Source organism: Sus scrofa, chromosome X, assembly GCF_000003025.6.
Source record: "Sus scrofa isolate TJ Tabasco breed Duroc chromosome X, Sscrofa11.1, whole genome shotgun sequence".
Classification (NCBI taxonomy): domain Eukaryota; kingdom Metazoa; phylum Chordata; class Mammalia; order Artiodactyla; family Suidae; genus Sus; species Sus scrofa.
This window is the reverse complement of record NC_010461.5, coordinates 57,059,663-57,084,819: the sequence shown is the minus strand read 5'-3', so window position 1 is coordinate 57,084,819 and position 25,157 is coordinate 57,059,663. Positions and strand designations below refer to the sequence as shown.

General features: G+C 39.2%; 1 pseudogene; it reads left to right on the top strand.

Moving 5' to 3' along the window:
* On the top strand, positions 835 to 24,579 carry LOC100156665 (annotated as a pseudogene).

Here is a 25,157-nt window from a genome sequence, read left to right as displayed (position 1 = left end):
TTCCACTGCACTACGACAAGAACTCCAAAATTCCATCCCCATTAAACAATAACCCCCCATTCTCCCCTCCTCCCAGCCCCTGGCAACCACCATTCTATTTTATATCTCTGTAAATTTGACTGTTCTAGGTACCTCATATTGGTGAAATCATACACAATTTGTTTTTTCTGTGGCCGGCTTATTTCACATAGCATATCTTCGAGTTCGATTCATGTTGCAGCATATGTCAAAATTTCCTTGCTTTTTAGGGATGAACAATATTCCATTGTATGTATATACCACATTTTGTTTATCCATATCTCCATCAATGAGCACTTGCATTGCCGCCACATTTTGGCTATTGTGAACAATGCTGCTGTGAACATGGATATACCAATATCTGTTCAAGTCCTTGCTGCTAATTCTTTTGGATATATACCTAGAAGTGGAATTCCTAGATCATTCGACAATTCCCATTTCCCTTTTGATGGACAGTTATTTATTTATTTATTGGCCACGCCTGTGGCATATGGAAGTTCCCAGGCCAGGAATGGAATGAATCTGAGCTCCAGCTGTTACCTACACCACAGCTGTGGCAATGCCAGATCGTTTAACCCACTGTGCTGGGTCAGGGAATGGGAATTGAACCTACACCTCAGCAGCGACCTGAGCCACTGCAGAGACAATGCCAGATCCTTAGCATACTGTACCACAGTGGGAACTCCTTGATAGACATTTAGATCAGTGCTGCTCAAACTGTATTCCACAGACTGGTGCTATCACTTGTCCACAATGAGATAAGTACAGAAGTTGAGAGTAAGGATTTTAAAACTTTTGTACCAGTTTGATGTCGCCATGACGTTGCATGATGACTTTTCTAGTAATTCCTTTTTTCTCTGCTTTACAAAGGTATGAGTCCATAACAGATGGGAAATTTATTTTAAATAACTTGTTCTCAGAGTTCCCATTGTGGTCAGCAGGTTAAGGACCTCATGTTGTCTCTGGAAGGATGTAGGTTTGATCCCTGGCCTTGCTCAGTGGGTTAGGGATCTGGTGTTGACACAAGCTTCAACTTGGATCTGGTGATGCTGATGCTGTGGCTGTGGCGTGGGCCGCAGCTGCAGCTCAGACTTGACCCCTGTCCTGGGAACTTCCATATGCCACAGATTTGGCTGTTAAAAAAAGAAAAAAAAATACCTTGTTCTTTACCACATATAATCTGAGAATCACTAATAATTTCTAATTTTCTGGTTTTTTTTTCCCCATTAACTCTTTTTGTGGACATATGCAAGTGTTTCTCTAAGGTAGGTAATGCAGAATAGAATTATTGGATTTAGTACAAAATTGCTTACCAAAAGGCTGAATATTTCCAACAGCAGTATATGAGAGTAACTATTTCCCTATAACCCTGCCAATACTTTAAATCAATCTTCTTAAACTTTTTAAAGACTGTAAGGCAAAAAGTGATATTTTGATTTATAGTTCTCTATTAGTGTGTGTGTGTGTGTGTGTGTATCTATATCTATATCTATATCTATATATATATATCTTCCTTTCATACATTTGTTGATATTTGCAATTCTCTCATTATTTGCTTATTACATCTTTTGCTCATGTTTCATGTTTCTATCAGGATGTTTTTTCTTATTGATTTATAGGACTTCTTTATTTTTTGGACATTAATTATCTGTTGTTTATATATGTTGCAAACATTTCCTAATCTACTTTCTTTTGTATTTTTTTTTATATCTTTAGAAACTTTAAATTTTGATATAGTCCAACATAGCATTCTTTTCTGTTGTGGCTTTTCTTTTCTTTGTCTTGTTTAAGAAGGCTGTCCCTACTGCAAGTTTTTAAACACTTATTTTTTTTCTCATATATTTCTTCCTCCTTTTTATTTTTATTTATTTATTTGTCTTTTTGCCTTTTCTAGGGCCACTTCCCATGGCATATGGAGGTTACCAGGCTAGGGGTCCAATTGGAGCTATAGCCACTGGCCTACCCCAGAGCCACAGCAATGTGGGATCCGAGCCGCATCTGCAACTTACACCACAACTCATGGCAATGCCGGATCCTTAACCCACTGATTGAGGCCAGGGATTGAACCCGCAACCTCATGGTTCCTAGTCGGATTCGTTAACCACTGAGCCACGACGGGAACTTCCTTCCTCCTTTTTCAAACAGCTTTATTGAGGTATGATTGATGTACAATAAACTGTTTAACTGTTTGTGGTTAAAGGATATAATTCGATGAGTTTTGACATATGTACATATGTACATGCCCATTAAACTATCATCACAATCAAGATAATGCACATGTCCCATGACGCTACAGAGACAATGCCAAATCCTTAGCCCACTGCGCCACAGTGAGAACTCCAGCATCAGGTTTTTGTCTGAACACAAGTTTTTATTTCACTTAGGTAAATGCCTAGGAGTAGGATTGTGAGGTCGTATAGTCAATGTAGGCTTAACTGTATAAGAAGCTGCCAAACTGTTTTCCAAATTGGTTATACATGCTTGTATTCTTTTCAGTAATGCATGAGAATTCCAGTTACATCTAGTTCCCCAGCACTTGGTAGTGTCAGTTTTTTTTAAGATATCCTAATAGGTATGTAATTGTTTTTCATTGTGGTTTTAATTTGTATTTTCCTGATGACTTAATGATGTTGAGCATCTTTGGTATAAGGTCTGTTCAAATCTTTTGCCCATTAAAAACAGTTGGATTACTTGTTTTCTTATTAAGTTTTGAGAGTTCTTATATATTCTGGGTCCTTCACGAACATTTTCTCTCAGTTTGTAGCTTGTCTTTTCATTTTCTTACTAGTGTCTTTTGAAGAGTAGAAGGTCATAATTTTGATGAAGTTCAGTATATCAATTTTTTCTTTTATGACTCATGCTTTTGGTTTCATATCTAAGGAGTCTTTGTCCAATACAGGTTGTTTCTGAGTTTGTTGTTTTAAGTTTTATTATTTAAAGTGTCTAGAATTTATTTTTGTGAATGGTATGAGATATTGCTGTAACAATTTTTTTTCCAAACAGGTAGTTAATTGTTGCAACACTACTTATTAACTTTCACCAGTGATTGGAAATGCCACTTTTATCATATACTAAATTCCCTTATACACATGAGTCTGTTTCTGGACTATCTTTACTGTTTTACTTGCTAGCTGGTCACAGTGCTCTGTGATTGGACTGACCAAGCAACACCCTAACTTCCCAGTTCCCTGGCTATCGCTAGTGCTCTTCTTTCCCACTCTACTTCTGCATCAAAAATCCCTCTGCTTGCTCCTGGGTTTGGTCATTTCCCCGAATTACTCCACTAAAAATGTAAAATTACATTATCTCATTCTCTTTCCTTGACTTTGGCATGTTCCAGCTTTCTCATTTCCTTAATCCTTTTGTAATTGTCCTTTAGATCCATAACCCCTCCATTTTATTTTTCAAAATGTGTTCTTATTATTTTAAAAGTGATATGTATTAAAAAGATTTGCTTAATAACATAAACCTACAACCTAAAGAGTATAAGTTTCTGGTAATCTTATCACTTTCAGATAACCACTGTTAATAACTTAGTTTAAGTCATCTAGAATTCCATCTATACATATATTTTATATAATTTTTATAATAGGCAAAACTATATTTTATTTTATTATATTAATTAATTGATTGATTGATTTGGCCATGCCCATGGCATTTGGAAGTTCCCAGGCCAGGGATGGAACCTGAGCCATAGCAACCTGAGCCATGGCATTTTCAAGGCTGGATCCTTACCACTAGGCCACCAGGGAACTCTACAAACTATATATATATATATAGTTTTTTGTTTTTTTTTTTTTTGTCTTTTGTCTTTTGTTGTTGTTGTTGTTGTTGCTATTTCTTGGGCTGCTCCTGCGGCATATGGAGGTTCCCAGGCTAGGGGTCGAATCGGAGCTGTAGCCACCAGCCTATGCCAGAGCCACAGCAAGTGGGATCCGAGCCGCGTCTGCAACCTACACCACAGCTCACGGCAACGCCGGATCGTTAACCCACCGAGCAAGGGCAGGGATCGAACCTGCAACCTCATGGTTCCTAGTCGGATTCGTCAACCACTCTGCCATGACGGGAACTCCTAGTTTTTTTTTTTTTTTAAATAGTAAAGGAAGTTTTACTTTCTGAGTACAAACTATATTTTATACACCTTTATGCAACTTCCTTTTTGCATAATATGTTTTATTTTATTTATTTATTTATTTTGTCTTTTCTAGGGCCACCCCACGGCATATGGAGGTTTCCAGGCTAGGGGTCTAATTGGAACTGTAGTCGCTGGCCTAGGCCAGGGCCACAGCAATGTGGGATCCAAGCCACGTCCGTGACCTACACCACAGCTCACGGCAATGCTGGATCCTTAACGCACTGAGTGAGGCCAGGGATCGAACCCACAACCTCATGGTTCTTAGTCAGATTCCTTAACCACAAGCCACGACGGGAACTCCTGCATAATATATTTTAGACATTTTTGTTGTTTTATACATGCAGCATCAATGTACTCATGTTTTTTAAATTTAAATTTAATTTTTGATTGAGGTATATATGGACATTTAAGATTGTAATAGTTTCAGGTATGCAACATAATGATTCCATATCTGTATATACTGTGAAATGATCACCACAATAAATCTAGTTAACATCCATCACTGTACATAGTTACAAATATTTTTTCTTTTTCTTTTTTTTTGTCTTTTTAGGGCTGCACCCCAAATACATGGAGGTTTCCCGGCTAGGGGTTGAATCGGAGCTGTAGGCTCTGGCCTACACCATAGCCACAGCAACGCCAGATCCAAGCCACATCTGTGACCTACACCACAGCTCATGGCAACGTCAGATCCTTAACCCACTGAGTGAGGCCAGGGATCGAACCTGCATCCTCATGGATCCCAGTCAGATTTGTTTCTGCTGAGCCATAATGGGAACTCCAACAAATATTTTTTCTTGTGATGAGAACTTTTAAGATTTACTTTCTTAGAAACTTTTGAATATGCAATACAGTATTATTAATTATAGTTGCCATGCTATATATTACATTTGCTTGATTTATTTCTTTTTTTTTTTTTTTTTGTCTTTTTGTCCTTTTGTCTTTTTGTTGTTGTTGTTGTTGCTATTTCTTGGGCCGCTCCCGAGGCATATGGAGGTTCCCAGGCTAGGGGTTGAATCGGAGCTGTAGCCACCGGCCTACGCCAGAGCCACAGCAACGCGGGATCCGAGCCGCGTCTGCGACCTACACCACAGCTCACGGCAACGCCGGATCGTTAACCCACTGAGCAAGGGCAGGGATCGAACCCGCAACCTCATGGTTCCTAGTCGGATTCGTTAACCACTGCGCCACGACGGGAACTCCGATTTATTTCTTTTATAACTGGATGTTTGTACCTTTTCACTTCCTCCACCCATTTCACCCCCTACCTCTGGCAACCACCAATTTGTTCTCTCATATCTAATGAGCTTGTTTTGTTTCATGTTGTTTTTTTGTTTGTTTATTTTTAGACTCCATATGGAAGTGTGATCAAATGGTATTTGTCTTTTTCTGTCTGACATTTCCCTTAGTATAATGCCTTCAGTGTCCATTCATGCTGTCACAGATGGCAAGATTTCATTCTTTTTTTGCCTGAATAATATTCCATTGTATGTATTTCCCACATCATCTTTATCCATTTGTCCATTGTGGGCATTTATGTGTTTCTATATCTTGACTATTGTAAATAAAGCTGCACTGAACATGGGGGTACATATACCTTTTCGAGTTAGTGTGTTCATTTTCTTCAGATTAATACCCAAAAGTGATATTGCTGGAGTTCTTGCTGTGGCGCAGTGGGTTAAGGACTGGCATTGTCTCTGGGGTGGCGTGGGTTCGATCCCTGGCCTGGGACAGTGGATTAATCATCTGGCATTGCCACAACTGCAGCTTGGATTCAGTCTCTGGCCCGGGAACTTCCATATGCCATGGGTACAGCCATAAAAAAAAAGTGAAATTGCTGGACCATATAGTAGTTATATTTTTAATTTTTGAGGAACCTACATATTGTTTTCCATAGTGGCTGCACCAATTTACATTCTCACCAATGGCACACAAGGCTTCCCTTTTCTCCACGTCCTTGCCAACCCTTGCTCTTTCTTGTGTTTTTTGTAATAATCATTCTAACAGATGTGAGGTAATATTTTATTGTGGATTTGATTTTCATTTCCCTGATGATTAGTGATGTTGAGCACCTTTTCATGTACCTGTTGGCCATTTGGATGTCTTCTTTGAAAAAATGTCTATTCAGATCCTATGCCCCCCCCTTTTTTTTTTGTCTTTTGTCTTTTGTTGTTGTTGTTGTTGCTATTTCTTGGGCCGCTCCCGCGGCATATGGAGGTTCCCAGGCTAGGGGTCGAATCAGAGCTGTAGCCACCGGCCTACGCCAGAGCCACAGCAATGCGGGATCCGAGCCGCATCTGCAACCTACACCACAGCTCACGGCAATGCCAGATCGTTAACCCACTGAGCAAGGGCAGGGACCAAACCCGCAACCTCATGGTTCCTAGTCGAATTCGTTAACCACTGCGCCACGACGGGAACTCCTCTGCCCCTTTTTTAACCAGATTTTTTTTTTTTTTTTACTATTGAGTGTACGAGTTCTTTATTTTGTATATTAATCTCTTAGTAGATATATGAGTTACACATATTTTCTTCCATTCATTAGGTTACCTTTTCGTTTTGTTGATAGTTTCCTTTGCTGTGCAGAAGCTTTTTAGATTGATGTAGTCCCACATGTTTATTTTTGCTTTTGTCGTCTTTGCTTTTGTTGTCAAATCCAAAAAATCATTACCAAGATCCATGTCAAAGAGCTTATCACCTATGTCTTCCTCTAGGAGTTTTATAGTATCTGGTCTTATATTTAGCTCTTTAATCGATTTTGAGTTTATTTTTGTATATGGTATTGGAGAATGTTCTGTAATTTCACTCTTTTACATGTAGGTGTCCAGTTTCCCCAGCCCCATTTATTAAAGAGACTGCCCTTCCTCAAGTATAGATTCTTGACCCTTTTGTCATAGATTAATTGACCATATATGCATGAGTTTAATGTCTGGGCTTTCTGTTCTGTTCCATCGATCCTATGTGTCTGTTTTTATGCCAGTACCATACTTGTTTGAGCACCGTAGCTTTGTAATATCACTTGAAATTAGGGAATGTGATACCTTTAGTCTTCTTTCTCAAGACTGCTTTTTTTTTTTTTTTTTTTTTTTTGTCTTTCTGCTATTTCTTTGGGCCGCTCCCGCGGCATATGGAGGTTCCCAGGCTAGGGGTCGAATCAGAGCTGTAGCCACTGGCCTAATACAGAGCCACAGCAACGCGGGATCCGAGCCACGTCTGCAACCTACACCACAGCTCACGGCAACGCCGGATCGCTAACCCACTGAGCAAGGGCAGGGACCGAACCCGCAACCTCATGGTTCCTAGTCAGATTCGTTAACCTCTGCGCCATGACAGGAACTCCTCAAGACTGCTTTGACACTCCCTTGGAGTCTGATGGTTAGGATTCAGCACTCTCTCAAGACTGCTTTGGCTCTTCAGGGTCTTAACTCATTCATTTAAAATATTTTTATTTATTTAGATGAGTAAAATTGTATATATTTAAGGTATAAAATGTGACTTTTTTTTTTTTTTTTTTGCTTTTTAGGGCTGCTCTTGCAGCATATGAAAGTTCCCAGGCTAGTGGTTGAATCAGAGCTGTAGCTGCTGGCCTAAGGCACAGCCACAGCACTGCTGGATCCAAGCCACATCTGTGACCTACACCACAGCTCATGGCAATGCCGGATCCTTAACCCACTGAGCAGGACCAGGGATCAAATTCACATCCTCATGGATACTAGTCGAGTTTGTTATTGCTGAGCCACAACGGGAACTCCTAAAATGTGATGTTTTGATATATGTGTATACATTGTGATATGATTACCACAACAAAACTAATTAACATACATCCCATAGTTACCTTTTTGTGTGTGTGGTGAGAATACTTGAGGAGATCTACTCTCTTAGCAATATACTACATTGTTATTAACTACAGTCGCCATGAACTTATTTTTTTTTATTAATTTTTTTTGTTTTTTGTTTTTTTTTTGTCTTTTTGCTATTTCTTTGGGCTGCTCTCGTGGCATATGGAGGTTCCCAGGCTAGGGGTCGAATTGGAGCTGTAGCCCCCGGCCTGTGCCAGAGCCACAGCAACACAGTATCCGAGCTGCGTCTGCGACCTATACCACAGTTCACGGCAACGCTGGATCGTTAACCCACTGAGCAAGGGCAGGGACCGAACCCTCAACCTCATGGTTCCTAGTCGGATTTGTTAACCACTCTGCCACGACGGGAACTCCCAACCATGAACTTATTTATCTAACTGAAAGTTTGTACCCCTTTATACAAAAGAAGATATATCTTCTTTCCCCACACCTCAGCTGCTAGTAACCACCATCCTACTTTCTGATTCTATGCAACTAATTAATTTTAATAACCACATAGTGTTCCATTGTATACATGAACCATCATTTTATTTAGTCAAATCCACTGATAGATATTTGAGTTCTTCTAATGTTTGACTCTTACAAGTAGTGCTACATTCTTTGTACACATATCTGTGTGCCTATTGTGAGTATTTCTGTAGGATAAAGTTTTAGAAATGTATTGCTGTGTGAAATGATGTGCACATTTAGAATTTTAATTACAGTCATATAGTCTTCTAGATTCTATGATTTTATACTCTTTACTAATAGGGTATGAGTACCTTTCAGGATGTTTTCCCCACATACTTGTCAGTATTGGGAATTATCAATCATTTTTATCCTTGCCAACATGATAAGTTGGTACAGCCGCTATGAAAAACAATATGGAAGTTCCTTATAAAACTAAGGATACAGTTACCATTTGATCCAGCAATCCCACTCCTGAGCATCTATCTGGAAAAAACCATAATTCAAAAAGATACATGTATCCCTGTGTTCATAGCAGCACTATTTACAATAGCCAAGACATGGAAAAAAATCTAAATGTCCATCAACAGATGAATGGATAAAGATGTGGTACATGTATACAATGGAATTTTTTTTCTTGCTTTTTAGGGCCGCATTCATGGCACGTGGAAGTTCCCAGGCTAGGGGTCGAATTGGAGCTACAACTGTCAGCCTATGCCATAGCCACAGCAACACGGGATTTGAGCCACATCTGCAACCTACACCACAGCTCACGGCAATGCTGGATCCTTAACCCCTTGAACGAGGCCAGGGATCAAACCTGTGTCCTCATGGATCCTAGTCAGGTTCATTAACTGCTGAGCCATGAAGGGAACTCCTCATATATACAATGGAATATTACTCAACCATCAAAAAGAATGATATAATGCCATTTGCAGGAACATGGATAGACTTAGAAATTATCATACTAGGAGAAGTGAGTCAAAGAAAGACAAATATCATGTGATATCACTTATATGTGGAATCTAATAAAAATGATACAAAAGAACTTATTCATAAGACAAACTCAAAGATTTCAAAATCAAACTTATAGTTACCAAAGGGGAAACCAGGTGGGGGGGGGGATAAACAGGGAGGATAGGATTAACATATACACACCACTATACATAAAATAGAAAACTAACAAGGACCTACTGATAGCACAAGGAGGTCTACTCAATGTTCTGTAAAATCCTATGTGGGAAAAAAGAATGGATATACATAAATGTATAACTTACTTTGCTGTACATCTGAAACTAATACAACATTGTAAGTCAGCTATACTCCAATAAAATTTTTAAAAATGGCCATGAAGCATTCCATTGTATGGATGTAACAATTTTATTTAATTTTTCTCTTAATAGACATTTAGATTGTTTTCAGGGTTTTTTTTTTCTTTGCTATTGTAAGCTTCTGAGATGAACATTCTTACCTATGCATCTTTGTGTATTTGTTTGGTTCTCTCCTTAAAGTAACTATATTACTTGTTAATGCATTTATTAACCAACATTTACTTCAAAATCTGTAGCGTCTAAGGAACAATTTTTGTGTAATGCTTATTTTGCTCAGCACATTTCTGAAATTTTCCCATGTTAATTGTGCATATCAAGTTTTCTCCTTTTCATTATTGAGTGGTGTTCCATTGCATGAATTTACCACAGTTTGTCCTTTCTATTATTGATGTGCATTTGAATTGTTTACATTTTTTAGCAGTTATGACTGAAGCTGCAGTAGACACTCTAGTACAAATCTTTTTGTAAATGTATGCCTTTGTTTTCTTGGTTTTTGGGGGGTTTTTTGGTATCTGGAAGTAGCATTTATAGACTATAGGGCTGATGTAGATTTAAATAGTACAATAGAAATTGAAGAAACATTGTAAATCAACTACACTTGAATAAAAAATTTATAAAATTTCAAAATAATTCTCTTAAGTGGTTGTGCCATTTTATTTTTTTATTATTTTTTTATTTTTTGCTTTTTAGGGCTGCATCCAAGGTATATGGAAGTTCCCAGGTTAGGGTTCAAATTGGAGCTCTAGCCACCAGCCTACACCACAGCCAGATCCTTAACCCCCCACAAGAGGCCAGGGATCGAAACTGTGTACTCGTGGATCCTAGTCAGATTCGTTCCTGCTAAGCCATGATGGGAACTCTGGTTGTACCATTTTAAATTCACATTGATAGTGTATAAGAATTCCACTACCTCTTCATCCTCTCCAACACTTAATATGGTCAGCCTTAAATTTTGGCTATTTTCATATATAGTAATATCTCATTGTAGTTTTCATGTGCATTTCCCTAATGACTAATGATGTCACAGGGCCAGGGATCAAACCTTCACTACAGCTGTGACGCAAGCCACAGCAGTGACAATGCCGAATCTTTAACCTGCAGCACCGCTAAGGGAACTCCTCTGCATACATTGTAAAATCAGCTTGTCAGAGTTCTCACTGTGGTGCAGTGTTTTAAGAATCTGGCTATCGCAGTGCTGCTTGCTGTGGCGGCATTTTCCATCCCTGGCCCAGCTCAGTGGGATAAGGATCCAGAGTTGCCCCAGTTGCGGTATAGGGTTGCAGCTGCAGCTCAGATTCAAGCCCTGGCCTGGGAACTTCCATATGCCATGGATGCGGCCATAAAATAAATAAATAAAAATAAAATTAGCTTGTCAATTTCTATTTTAAAATCTGGCAAGATTATAATTACAATTTTATTAAATCTATAGATGAATTTGGGAAGATTTGACACCTTAACAATAGTGAGTCTTGGAGTTCCCGTCGTGGCGCAGTGGTTAACGAATCCGACTAGGAACCATGAGGTTGCGGGTTCGGTCCCTGCCCTTGCTCAGTGGGTTAACGATCCGGCGTTGCCGTGAGCTGTGGTGTAGGTCGCAGACGCGGCTCGGATCCCGCGTTGCTATGGCTCTGGCGTAGGCCGGTGGCTACAGCTCCGATTCAACCCCTAGCCTGGGAACCTCCATGTGCCGCGGGAGCGGCCCAAGAAATAGCAACAATAACAACAACAACAACAACAACAACAAAGACAAAAAGACAAAAAAAAAAAAAAAAAAAACCAATAGTGAGTCTTCCATTCTAGGAACATGGTATATCCGTTTATTTAGACCTTTAAAATTTCTCTTAAGATAGTTTTGCAACGTTCAGTGTAGAAGTTTCTAGATCAGTTTTAATGAATGTTATCAAATGCCTTCTAGAAATTTTGTACCAGTTTGCATTATCACCAGTAGTACATTTTCTCATATTTTCATCAGTGTTTTTATTCCTTGCAAGCCTTATAGGTTAAAAAATATATTTCAGTTTTATTGGCATGTCTTTGACTTGTGGTGCAGTTAAACACATTTTCACAAACTGTATTTATTGATTTATCTTATACAATTTTTCATGAATTGCCTGTTCTTATCCTTTGCCCATTTTTCTATTGGGGGGGTAATTTCATCATTTTCATATTGATTTGTAATGATTTATAAAAGCTCTTTATATGTTAGGGGCGTGTGTGTGTGTGTGTGTGTGTGTGTTTGCACATGTGTAACTATAAAAGTAAGTGGTATTGTCTTTATATCATGAGGAAATTGAGGCTGAGCAAAGGGAAGCAATTTTCCCAAAATCATGCAAATAATAAGTGGCAGAGCACAGATTTGAATCCTGGCCTATGTGACACAAAATACTATGTTATTTCTCTTAAATAAAGACTATTTCTAGTCTTTTACTAAGTTTTTTAAGTCTTGTAAAAAATTCTTAATAAGATTATAGTCTCTTTGGGGAGGAGATCAAAATGGTGGAGTAGGAGGATGCTAAACTCACCTATCCCCACAAACATGTTAAAAAACACATCTACATTTGGAGAAATTGTAACTGTAAACAAACCGGAGAAAGGCAGAAAGCCTATTCTACAACCAAGGCTGCAAAGAAAGATCCAAACAAAGTTGGATAGAAAGGGAGAAGTGATCTAGTTGAACCTGCATACCTAGGAGGGGATATAGAAGAGGAGAGGGATTACATGGGCTTAGAGATCTTCCCTGGGGAGTGAGTGGTTTATTCATTTTTACTTTTAAAATTTTTTTGGTCTCTTTGTCGTTTTAGAGCAATTGGAGCTCCAGCCCCCAGCCTATACCACAGCCACAGCAACACAGGATCTGAGCCATGTCTGTGACCCACACCACAGATCACGGCAATGCTGGATCCTTAACCCACTGAGTGAGGCCAGGGATCAAACCCATATCCTCATGGATGCTAGCTGGGTTCACTAACTGCTGAGCCACGATGGGAATTCTGAGTGAATGGTTTATATTGGGCACCATGGTCCTGGGGTCCAACACTCAGAAGACAAGTCCTCTCATCTGGTTTAAAAACTAGTGGGACTAACAGGAGAGCTCTAAGAAAACTAGATTGTGGCCCTGAAAAGCATGCATACACCACTTGCTTACTACCAAAACAAGGCAGAGGAAGCAGGTTGAATCTGCCTGGGACTCTGGCCAGTATCCCGCAACCACCTCAATTGGTGCTCTGGCCCATGCCAAGCATCCACTATGGCCCCTCTTGCCCCACTGTAGCTCTCCACTAGAGTGAGGGCTGCTGTTGCTGAGGAGAGTGTGCAGTTGTGGGATTGGAGATGGCTAGGACCCTGCACTACATCTGAGAAGAGATACAAAAATCCTAAGAAAACACTACAATTAATATGCCAATGAAATGGACAATCTAGAAGAAATAGATAAATTTCTAGAAACATACAATCTTCCAAGACTGAATCAGGAAGAAATAGACACTGAACAGACCAATCACTAGTAGTGAAATTGAGTTTGTAATTAAAAAAAAAACTCCCAGTAAACAAAAGTCCAGAGCCAGATGACTTCACAGGGGAGTGCTAACAAACATACAAAGAATTCTATCCTTTTCATACTTCCCAAAAAATTGAAGAGGATGGAACACTCCCAGATTCATTCTACAAGGCCACCATTATCCTGATACTAAAACCAGACAAAGATACTACAAAAGAAGAAATTACAGTCCGGTATCTCTGATGAATATAGATGTAAAAATCCTCAACAATAGCAAACTGAATTCAACAGTATATAAGAAGGGTCATACACCATGAACAAGTGGGATCTATTTCAGGGATGCAAGGATGGTTCCACATTTGCAAATCAGTCAATGTGACACACTGCATTAATAAAAGGAAGGATAAAGAGACACATGCACCCGCATGTTCATTGCAGCACTAGTCACAATAGCCAAGACATGGAAACAACCCAAATGTCCATCGACAGAGGATTGGATTCAGAAGAGGTGGTATATATACACAATGGAATACTACTCAGCCATAAAAAAGAATGACATCATGCCATTTGCAGCAACATGGATGGAACTAGAGACTCTCATACTGAGTGAAATGAGCCAGAAAGACAAAGACAAATACCATATGATATCACTTATAACTGTTATCTAATATCCAGCACAAATGAACATCTCCTCGGAAAAGAAAATCATGGACTTGGAGAAAAGACTTGTGGCTGCCTGATGGGAGGGGGAGGGAGTGGGAGGGATCGGGAGCTTGGGCTTATCACACACAACTTAGAATAGATTTACAAGGAGATCCTGCTGAGTAGCATTGAGAACTTTGTCTAGATACTCATGTGGCAACAGAAGAAAGGGTGGGGGAAAAATGTAATTGTAATGTATACATGTAAGGATAACCTGATCCCCCTGCTGTACAGTGGGAAAATAATAAAAATAAATAAATAAATAAATAAGTAAAAGGAAGGATAAAAATCACAAGATCATCTCAACAGATGCAGAAAAAGCATTTGAAAAAATTTAACATCTATTCATAATAAAAACTCTCATCAAAGTAGATATAGAGGGAACAAATCTCAACATGATAAAGGCCATATATGAAATACCCACAGCTAGGTCATACTTGATGATGAAAAGCTGAAAGCTTTTCCTTTTAAATTAGGAACAAGACAAAGATGCCCACTCTTACCATGTCTATTTAACACAGTATTGGAAATCCTAGCCACAGCAATCGGACAAGACAAAGAAATAAGAGGCATCTAAATTGGAAGGGAAGACAGAACCAGAAAACCATTAGAACCCATCAGGCAAAGTTGTAGGCTACAAAATTAATCACAGAAATCAATTGCATTTCTTTATACTAATAATGAAAGATCAGAAAGAGAAACCAGAGAAACCATCCCATTTACAACTGCATCAAAAAAATGAAATACCTAGGAATAAACCTACCTACAGAGACAAAAGACCTGTGCTCTGAAACCTATAAAACATTGATGAAAGAAATCAAAGATGACACAAACAGATGGAAAGATATACCACACTCTTTGATTGAAAGAGTCAATATTGTCAAAATAACTATACTACCCAAGGCAACCTCAGATTCAACGCAATCCCTATCAAATTATCAAAGACATTCTTCAGAGAACTAGAACAGAATATTTTAAAATTTGTATGGAAACTCAAGAGACCCCAAAAAGCCAAAGCAATATTGAAAAAGAATAATGAAAATGGAGGAATCAAGCTTCCTGACTTTAGACAATACTACAAAGCTACAGTCATCAAAAGAATATGGTACTGCTCCAAAAATAGAAATATAGACAAATGGAACTGGGATAAAAAACCCAGAAATAAACCCAAACACCTATGGGCAACTAATCTATGACAAAGGAGGACAGGACATACAGTGGAAGAAAGATAGTCTCTTCAATGAATGGTGCTGGGAAAACTAGAAAGCTACATGTAAAGGAATGAAAGTTGAATACTATCTAACACCGTATACAAAAATAAACTCAAAATGGATTAAAGACCTAAACATAAGGCCAGATGCTGTAAAACTCCTAGAGGAAAACTTAGGTCAAATGCTCTTTGACGTAAATCACAGCAACATCTTGTTTGATCCACCTCCTAGAATAATGACAATAAAGACACAGATAAACCAGTGGGACCTAATCGAACTCAAAAGCTTTTGCACAGCAAAGGAAACCACTAAAAATATGAAAAGATGGAGTTCTTGTCATGGCTCAGTGGTAACAAATCTGACTAGTATCCATGAAGATGCAAGTTCGATCCCTGACCTTGCTCAGTGGGTTAAGGATCTGGTGTTGCATGAGCTGTAGTGTTGGTCTCAGACGTGGCTCAGATCCAGTATTGCTGTAGCTATGGTTTAGGCCAGTGGCTAACAGGTCTGATTCGACCCCTAGCCTGGGAACCTCCATATGCTGAAGGTGTGCCCCCCCCAAAAAAAAGACAAAAAGACAAAAATATGAAAAGATGGCCCACAGAATGGGAGAAAATCTTTGCCAATGATGCACCAAACAAGGGCCTAATTTCCAAAATATACAAACAACTCATGCAACTCAACAACAAAAAAACACAAACCCAATTGAAAAATGGGCAGAAGACCTAAATAGACATTTTTCCAAAGAAGACATACAAATAGCCAACGGGCATATGAATGAATAAATGCTCAACATCGCTCATTATTAGAGAAATGCAAATCAAAACTACAATGAGGTACCACCTCACACCAGTCAGAATGGCCATCATTAACAAGTCAGCAAATAACAAATGCTGGAGAGGGCGTGAAGAAAAAGTTCCCTCCTGCACTGTTGGTGGGAATGTAATTGGTACAACCACTATGGAAAACAGTATGGAGGTACCTCAGAAAACTAAATATAGAACTACTGTATAATCTATCAATTCCACTGCTGGGCATATATCCGGACAAAACTTTCATTGAAAAAGATACATGTGGAGTTCCTGCTATGGCACAATAGAAACGAATCTGACTAGTATCCATGAGGATGTAGGTTCGATCCCTGGCCTTGCTCAGTGGGTTGGGGATCTGGTGTCATGAGCTGTGGTGTAGGTCACAGATGCAGCTCGGATCCCAGGTTGCTGTGGCTGTGATATAGGCTGGCTGCTACAGTTCCTATTCGACCCCTAGCCTGGGAACTTCCATATGCCATGAGTGCGGCCCTAAAAAGCAAAAAAAAAAGAAAAAAGAAAGAAAAAGAAAAAGATACATGCACCCCCATGTTCATAGCAGCACTGTTCACAATAGACAAGACATGGAAACAACCTAAATGTTCATTGACAGATGAATGGATTAAGAAGATGTGGTACATATACACAATGGAATGTTAGCCATAAAAAAGACAAACTAATGCCATTTGCAACAACATGGATGTAACTAGAGATTCTCATATTAAATGAAGTTAAGTTAGAAAGAGAAAGACAAATACCATATGATATCACTTATTGTGGAATCTAAATATGGAACAGATGATCCTATCTAAAACAAACAAAGAGATCATGGCCAAGAAGAGGAGACTTGGGGTTCTCCAGGGGTAAGAGGAGGGAGTGGCATGGATGGGCATTTTGGGTGTTTTTTGGATGCAAACTCTTATATTTGGAATGAATGGGCAATGGGGCCCTATTATACAGCACAGGGAAATGTGTGTGATTGGGTCACTTTGCTGTACAACAGAACTTGATGAAACATTGTAAATCAACTATAATAAAAAAAACTGGAAGGGAAGAGGTAAAATTCTCGCTATTTACAAATGGCATGATACTATATATACAAGACCCTAAAGTCTCCATCAGAAAACTATTAGAACTAATAAATGAATTCATTAAAGTTGCAGGATACAAAATTAATATACAGAAATCTGTTGCTTTTCTATACACTTATAATGAATGCAAGAAAATAATCCTGTTTAAAATCACATCAAAAAGAATAAAATAACTAAGAGTAAACTTAACCAAGGAAGTTAAAAATCTATATTCTGGAAACTATGAAACACTGATGAAGGGAACCGAAAATGATACAAAGAATGGAAAGATAGCCCATCTTCATGGATTGGAAGTATTAATATTGTTTAAATGGCCATACTACCTAAAATAATCTACCTAAAATCATCAATCCCTTTGGAAATACTCATGACATTTTGCACAGAACTAGAACAAATAAGCCTAAAATTTATATGGAAGTTTGAAAAGACCCCAAATAGTCAAAGCAACCTCGAGAAAAAGAACAAAGCTGGATGTATCATGCTCACTGATTTCTTGGTACAAAAACAGACACGTAGATCAATAGAACAGAATAGAGAGCCCGGAAATAAACTTATGCACTTACAGTTAATTAATCTATGACAAGGTAGGCAAGAATATATAATGATGGAAAAGGCAATTTCTTCAGTAAGTGATGCTGGGAAAACTGGAGATTTTCTACATGTAAAAGAATGAAATTAGAACATTTTCTCATACCACACACAAAAATAAACTCAAAATGGATTAATGACCTAAATGTAAGGCCAGAACCATAACATTTCTAGAAGAAAACACAAGCAGGAAGTTCCCATCATGGTTCAGTGGAAACAACCCAACTAGTATCCATGAGGACACAGGTTCAATCCCTGGCCTCGCTCAGTAGGTTGAGGATCCCACATTGTGGTGAGCTGCGGTAGGTTGCAGATGCAGCTTGGATTCCATGTTGCTGTGGCTGTGGCATAGATTGGCAGCTACAGCTCCGATTCTACCCCTAGCCTGGGAATTTCCATATGCTGCACATGTGGCCCTAAACAGACAATAAATAAATAAATAAATAAATAAAGAAAGAAAGAAAGAAAGAAAGAAAGAAAGAAAGAAAGAAAGAAAGAAAACATAGGCAGAACACTCTTTGAGAGAAATAGTAGCAATATTCTTATGGATATGTCTCCTAAGGCAAAGGAAACAAGCAAAAATAAACAAATGGGACCTAATTAAGCTTAAAAGCTTTTGCACAGCAAGGGAAACCATTGACAAAATGAAGACAACCAAGTGGGATAAAGTATTTGCATATAATATGACCAATAAAGAGTTAAAAATCCAAAATATCTAAACAGCTCATGTAACTCGATATAAAAAATGATTTAAAAAATAGGCAGAAGGCTTAGATAGACATTTTTCCAAAGACCTTCAGATGGCCAACAAGCACATGAGGCTCAACATTGCTAATTATCAGAGAAATGCAAATCAAAACCACAATGAGATATCATCTCATACCTTTTAGAATGGCTATCATCAAAAAGGCCACAAATAATAAATGTTGGCAAGGATGTGGAGAAAAGATATCTTACTACACTCTTGATGGAAATGTCAATTGGTGCAGCCACATTATATACATATATAATGGAATACTACTTAGCCATAAAAAAGAATGAAATTTTGCTATTTGCAACAACGTGGATGGACCTGGATGGTATTATGTTTAGTGAAAATAAGTCAGAGATAGAAAGACAAATACTGTATGTTATCACTTTTATGTTTGCTCTTAAACAAATGAATATAATGAAACAAATAGACTCACAGATATAGAGAACAAATTAGTGGTTACCTGTAGGAAGAGGGAAAGCTACAATGTTGTATTGTACAGCACAGGGAATATAGCCAATTTTATAATAACTATAAATGGAGTATAATCTATATAATTTTTGAGTCACTATGTTGTATACCTGAAGCAAATATAATGTTGTAAATCAACTACAATTTTTCTTAAAAAAAAGTTATTGTATCTTTTGCTAAAATATTTGGTTTTAGAATTTGGCTCCTGCTGTTAGTCTTTATAGAACTTTAGAGAACATGTAGAATGGTTTTCTCTTTTAAAAAATCATTCAAAGCTTTTAAATAGTATCGTTTAAAATAATTTCAAACTTAAAGTTGGAAGAATAGTACCAAGAACTTCCATATACTCTTTACCCAGATTCGTAAACTTTTTAAATTATTTATTTGTTTATTTGTTTTCCCTTTTAGAGCCATACCCGAGGCTAGGAGATTTCCAGGCTAGGGGTAGAATCGGAGCTGCAGCCTATGGCCTGTGCCATAGCCACAACGACATAGGATCCAAGCCATGTCTGCAACCTACACCACAGCTCATGGCAACGTCAGATCCTTAACCCACTGAGCGAGGCCAGGGATTGAACCTGTACCCTATGGATGCTAGTCAGATCTGTTAACCACTGAGCCATGACGGGAACTCCCAGATTCATAAATTTTTAACATGTTGCCACATTGGCTTTTTTTATTACTTAATGAATTTTACTACATTTATAGGTGTACAACAATCATCACAAACACATTTGCTTTCATATTTTAGCTCCATCTCTATTTTTTGAATCACTTTGAGTAATTTGCAGTCAAATTTCCTGTGCTCCTACATCCTAAGGATTTCTTTCCTAAGAACAGAGACATTCTCTTACAAAACCACGGGTTAATAATGATCAAAATCTGAAAAATTAACATTGATACAATATTATTACTGTCCATATTCAGATTTTACTTGTCTCAGTAATGTCCTTTATAGCAATATTCCCCCAGTCCAGATTATAATCCAGTATTATTTATTGAATTCATTTGTCATGTCACTTCATTCTCCTTTAATCTGAAATGTTTCCTCAGTCTTCTTTTCTTTCATTATGTTGTCATTTTTGGAAAGTTTAGGACAGTTACTTTGTATAATGCTCCTGTTTTCTCCTTAGTCTGATACTTTTTTTTTTTTTTTTGTCTTTTTGCCTTTTCTAGGGCCACATCCTGTGGCATATGGAGGTTCCCAGGCTAGGGGTCCAATCAGAGCTGTAGCCACCGGCCTACACTAGGGCCACAGCAGTGCGGGATATGAGCTGCATCTGTGACCTACACCACAACTCATGGCAACGCTGGAGCCTTAACCCACTGAGCGAGGCCAGAGATCGAACCTGCAACCTCATGGTTCCAAGTCAGATTCGTTAACCACTGAGCCACAACAGGAACTTCAGTCTGATGCTTCTTAATGATTAACTTCAGGTCATGCATTTTTAAGGAATATTGCAGAAGTGGTATATTCTTAGTGCATTACAACAGGAGGTACATGATGTCAGTTTGTCCCACGATCGCTGATGTTAAGTTTGGCTATTTGGTTAAAGTGAAATCTGTCAGGTTTTTCCATTGTAAATTTGCTATTTTACCCTTTGTAATTAATATACAATTTGTGGGGATATAATTTGAGAGTGTAAAAATGTTTTGTTTCTCATCAAACTTTCATCCAGTAGTTTTTAACATTCATTGATTATATGTGCCTGAATCTGTTATTACTATGATTTTTTTTTTTTTGCTTTGTAGGTCTGCACCTGTGGCACATAGAAGTTCCCAAGCTAATTGGGGTCTAATTGGGGCTACAGCTGCCAGCCACAGCCACAGCAACCCCAGATCTGAGCCATGTCTGCGACCTGCACCACAACTGATGGCAATATCAGATCCTTAACCCACTGAGCAAGGCCAGGGACTGAACCTGTGTCCTCATGGATGCTAGTCAGTTTCATTTCTGCTGAGCCAAGACGGGAGCTCCGGATACTTATTTCTTGCACAGGTTATAATGTTTTACTCTCTTTCAGTTCAATGCCTAAATTGGTCCAGATTTGGCCAGTGGGAGCCCTTTCAAGCTGATTTCTGTGTCCATTTACATTTCCTCACCATTTCTTTAGCACTTCCTTACTTTCTTGGACAACAAGAATATTCCAGGCTTATATTTCTCCCTGATGTAGCCCTGGAATCAGCTACTTCTCCAAGGAGCTTTGGCTCTCTTAAATGAGGAATGATATTCAGAAATCAAGATCGGGGTGCTAGGTATCCCTGTTGCTACTGGAGTGTCATGGCTTTTGGGTTTTTTTAGCAGAGAGATCTAGGGATTTTCCCAGCTTTTGAATTTCTCTATCCACACCAAATGATTGTCCAAGTTTGTGCTTAAACCTGCCATTATTTGAGGATATTTATTCGTCTAGAGATAGTCTCTTCCATTGTTGGGCAGCTCTGATAATTGACAACCCTTTATATTTGAAAACAGTAGTCACTGATTTCCTCTACTATGTCTTGTCTTCTTAGTGCTAACCCCCTGCAGTTCCTTTACTGCCATTATTCTCATGGCAGGGTTTTAACATCTGTTCATCTTTCTGTTTATTCTGTTCTGTTCATACTTCAGTTCATTAATATCTCTCTTTAGGAGTTCCCATCGTGGCTCAGTGGTTAACGAATCCGACTAGGAACCATGAGGTTGCGGGTTTGATCCCTGGCCTTGCTCAGTGGATTAAGGATCCAGCATTGCCGTGAGCTGTGGTGTAGGTCACAGATGTGGCTCGGATCTGGTGTTGCTGTGGCTGTGGCATAGGCCGGCAGCTGTAGCTCCGATTGGACTGCTAGCCTGGGAACCTCCATATGCCGTGGGTGCGGCCCTGGAAAAACACAAAAGTAAAAGACAAAAAAAAAAAAAATCTCTCTTTAAAGATTGGCACCTAGAATGAAATGTACTATTTCAAGTAGTTTTCTGATCGCTTCAGGGGAATATGTCAGATTTTTTGTTCTAGATCCTATTCTACAACTCACACAGACCAAGATTAATTTAGCTTTTTTCTTTTCTTTTTTTTTTCTTTTTTGACAATCACATCAATATCCCTATTCACTTATGTTGAGCCTAGTTGAAATCCCTAACTCTGCTGCTGTGTTCATCCCTTTGTTACTTGTACAGTTGTGTTTTAGGAGCCAGTACAAGTTTTTAAGTTGATCTCCTTCTTTTCAACTTGTTAAATTTAGCCTATTATTCCTGCGTGCCCAGCCCCTCCTTTTTTTGTCTTTTTTAGGGCTGCACCTGCAGCGTATGGAAGTTTCCAGGCTAGGGGTCAAATCAGAGCTGCAGCTGCCAGCCTACGCCACAGCAATGCCAGATCCGAGCTGCGTCTGTGACCTACACTGCAGTTTTGGCAATGACAGATCCTTTAACCCACTGAGCAAGGCCAGGGATAGAACCAGCATCCTCATGGATATTATTTAGATTCTTAACCCTCTGAGCCACAGGGAATTCCTGTCCAGCTTATTTTGAATCCTAAATGTCATCCAATTGTACTACCTTTCTTTCCAGCTTATCATCTGCAAACTGGATGGGTGTGCCATTAGTGTGTTCATACAAGTAACTATTTAAAAGTATCAAAGGGCAGGGTGGAGGGGGTTCCTTGGTGGCCTAGAGGTTAGGACTCTGCTTTTACTGCTGCAGCTAAGGTTCAACCCCTGGTCTGGGAACTGAGATCCCACATCAAGCAGCTGCATGCTGCTGGCCAGAAAGGAAGGAAGGAAGGAAGGAAGAAGGAAGGAAGGAAGGAAGGAAGGAAGGAAAGAAAGAAAGAAAGAAAGAAAGAAAGAAAGAAAGAAAGAAAGAAAGAAAGAAAGAAAGAAAGAAAGAAAGAAAGAGAAGGAAAGAAAGAAGGAAAAGGGGTGGGGGTGGGGGCAGGGTGGAGCTCAAATCTTTTTGGTCTGACTAGAGACTTTCTCCCATGTTGAAATCAATCCACCAAATAAGGGTTACTTCTGTTTACCTACCTTCAGCTACTGATGTATATAGAATCTGAGCTAACAGACCTGTCACAGTGAACAAAATAGATCCAATTTTAAAGTTTTTTCATAGTGTCAGTGTTTCAAGGTCATAGGAAGGCTTGTCTTATAAAATGAGGAGCTTTTCACATAGTTCAAGTTTATTCTTTCTTTTTCTTTTCTTTTTAAGGCCACACCTGTGGCATGTAGAAGTTCTAGGCTAGGGGTCCAATCAGAGCTGCAGCTGCCAGCCACAGCCACAGCAATGCAGGATCCTTAACCCACTAAGAGTGGCCAGGGATGGAAACTCATCCTCGTGGATACTAGTCAGGTTCATTTACACTGAGCCACAATGGGAACTCCAGTTCAAATTATTCTTAAGTGGAAATCGACCTGGCCTGGTTCAATCTGTGTCCTCCTTGGTGACAGGGGCAAAGAGAAATGTTTCAGGGAGCCAAGCCCATTCTGTATTAATCATAGAATCTTCATGAATCTCAGGAACTTTAGGGGTTCACCTGGTTCAAGCTTCAAAAATTTTATTGACAGAACCTCCTGTTAATGTATGCTTCTCTTCCAATCTAGTAAATCAGTCAACACCTTATTAAAAAGGAGGAAAGATGACTTATAAAAAGGTGCTCTCAGAATTGCAAATAAGGATGGGGAAAGGTCATTGTCTTAAAAGTAAATATAATGGATAAAAGTAGCTGAGAATGTACATATACAGAATTAATTTACCTTAAGTGAGAGTTTCTAGGTTTTATTTTTTATTTTAATTTTTTGGTCTTTTAGGGCCGCACTTGTGGCATATGGAGGTTCCCAGGCTAGGGGTCGAATTGGAGCTGTTGCTGCCAGTCTACACCAGAGCCACAGCAACACTAGATCCAAGCTGCATCTATGACCTACACCACAGCTCACTGCAACGCTGGTGAGGCCAGGGATCGAACCCGCTACCTCATGGTTCCTAGTCGGATTCATTTCCGCTGAGTCACGATGGGAACTCCAGGTTTTTTTTTTTTTTTTTTAAATGAGACTAACCCATCTTTCAAGTTTCCATCAAAGACCCGTGGGTACAGGCAGGGTGCAGAGGATGTGGCCCTGGAGCTGGCAGCCGCTGATGGGCACCCAGGGCCCTCACTCAACGGCACCTGGCGCTACCCTTGGCCCATGAACGTGCTGCTCTACACCCAGCTCTTCTTGGCTGGCGATGCACTGCAGTGGCAGCTGCAGGGCAACCCCTCAGACTGGTGGCATAGGCAGCACGTGGCCGGTGTGGCCGTGGCCTTCCAGGAGAACTTCAACTACATACAGTTGTGACTGCTGGAGTGTCCGCTTCCTAGCTGTGCACTGTGCGCCGTCCAGGCCAAGGTGCTGTGCGACATGGCACTCAGAGGGCTGGTTGGCCATCTCTGCCTTTTATGCTAGTATGAGTATTCTCCAGGGAAAGGATGACATGTTTCAGGACCTGAGACAGAAATTCTGGAATACATGTAAGGGAGGTCTGATGTATTGGACTTTTGTACAGCTGACCAATTTCAGCCTCTTTCCTGTTCACTGGAGAATGACTTACCCTGGACTCTGTTTTTTTGTGGGCCACCTTTCTCTGCTTTTGGCAACAGAGTCATGATGGCATATTGAAATCAGCTTTCACTTTCCTTCATCTAAAGGGGACAAATGAAGTTTAAAGGCCCCCAGAGAAATAACAAGTCAAGAACTCCCCTGAAAAAGACTAATTTTCTTTTCCCTTAATGCAGTGGATTGCCTGCAAATGAAATATACTTACCAGTTATGTGCTCCATTTTGAAGAATAACTATTCCATAGACTCAATTGGGTTTTTTCCCTTTTTTTGTTTGTTTTAAAGTTTATATAATTGTATACAATATGTTATGTATAACTGAATCTAAATATATGTGTGTAGGGTAGTCTTAGGAAGAAGAGAATGAAACATAATAATGCAAAGAAATTCTAACTTACTTCAACTGCCTTATAACTTGGCCAGCTGAGATGGTGATCCAGAAGGGTGGTTGTCAGCTAGGAGCTTGGAAAGGGGAAGAATGATATTTTGTTTCTTTAGCCTTTTCTGAGGGTTCTCTCTGTTTTTAAATACATAGATAATATGTGAATTCTTCTCCTTGTAAATAATATTAAAACATTATAGGTAAGAATAAATTTCCTTTCACCAGTTGTCTTGCCTCCAGTTCTGGTTAGGTAGGCTTTTTAGAGAAATATCTTGAGGAGAGAAAGATAGTTTATCAGCCTCTT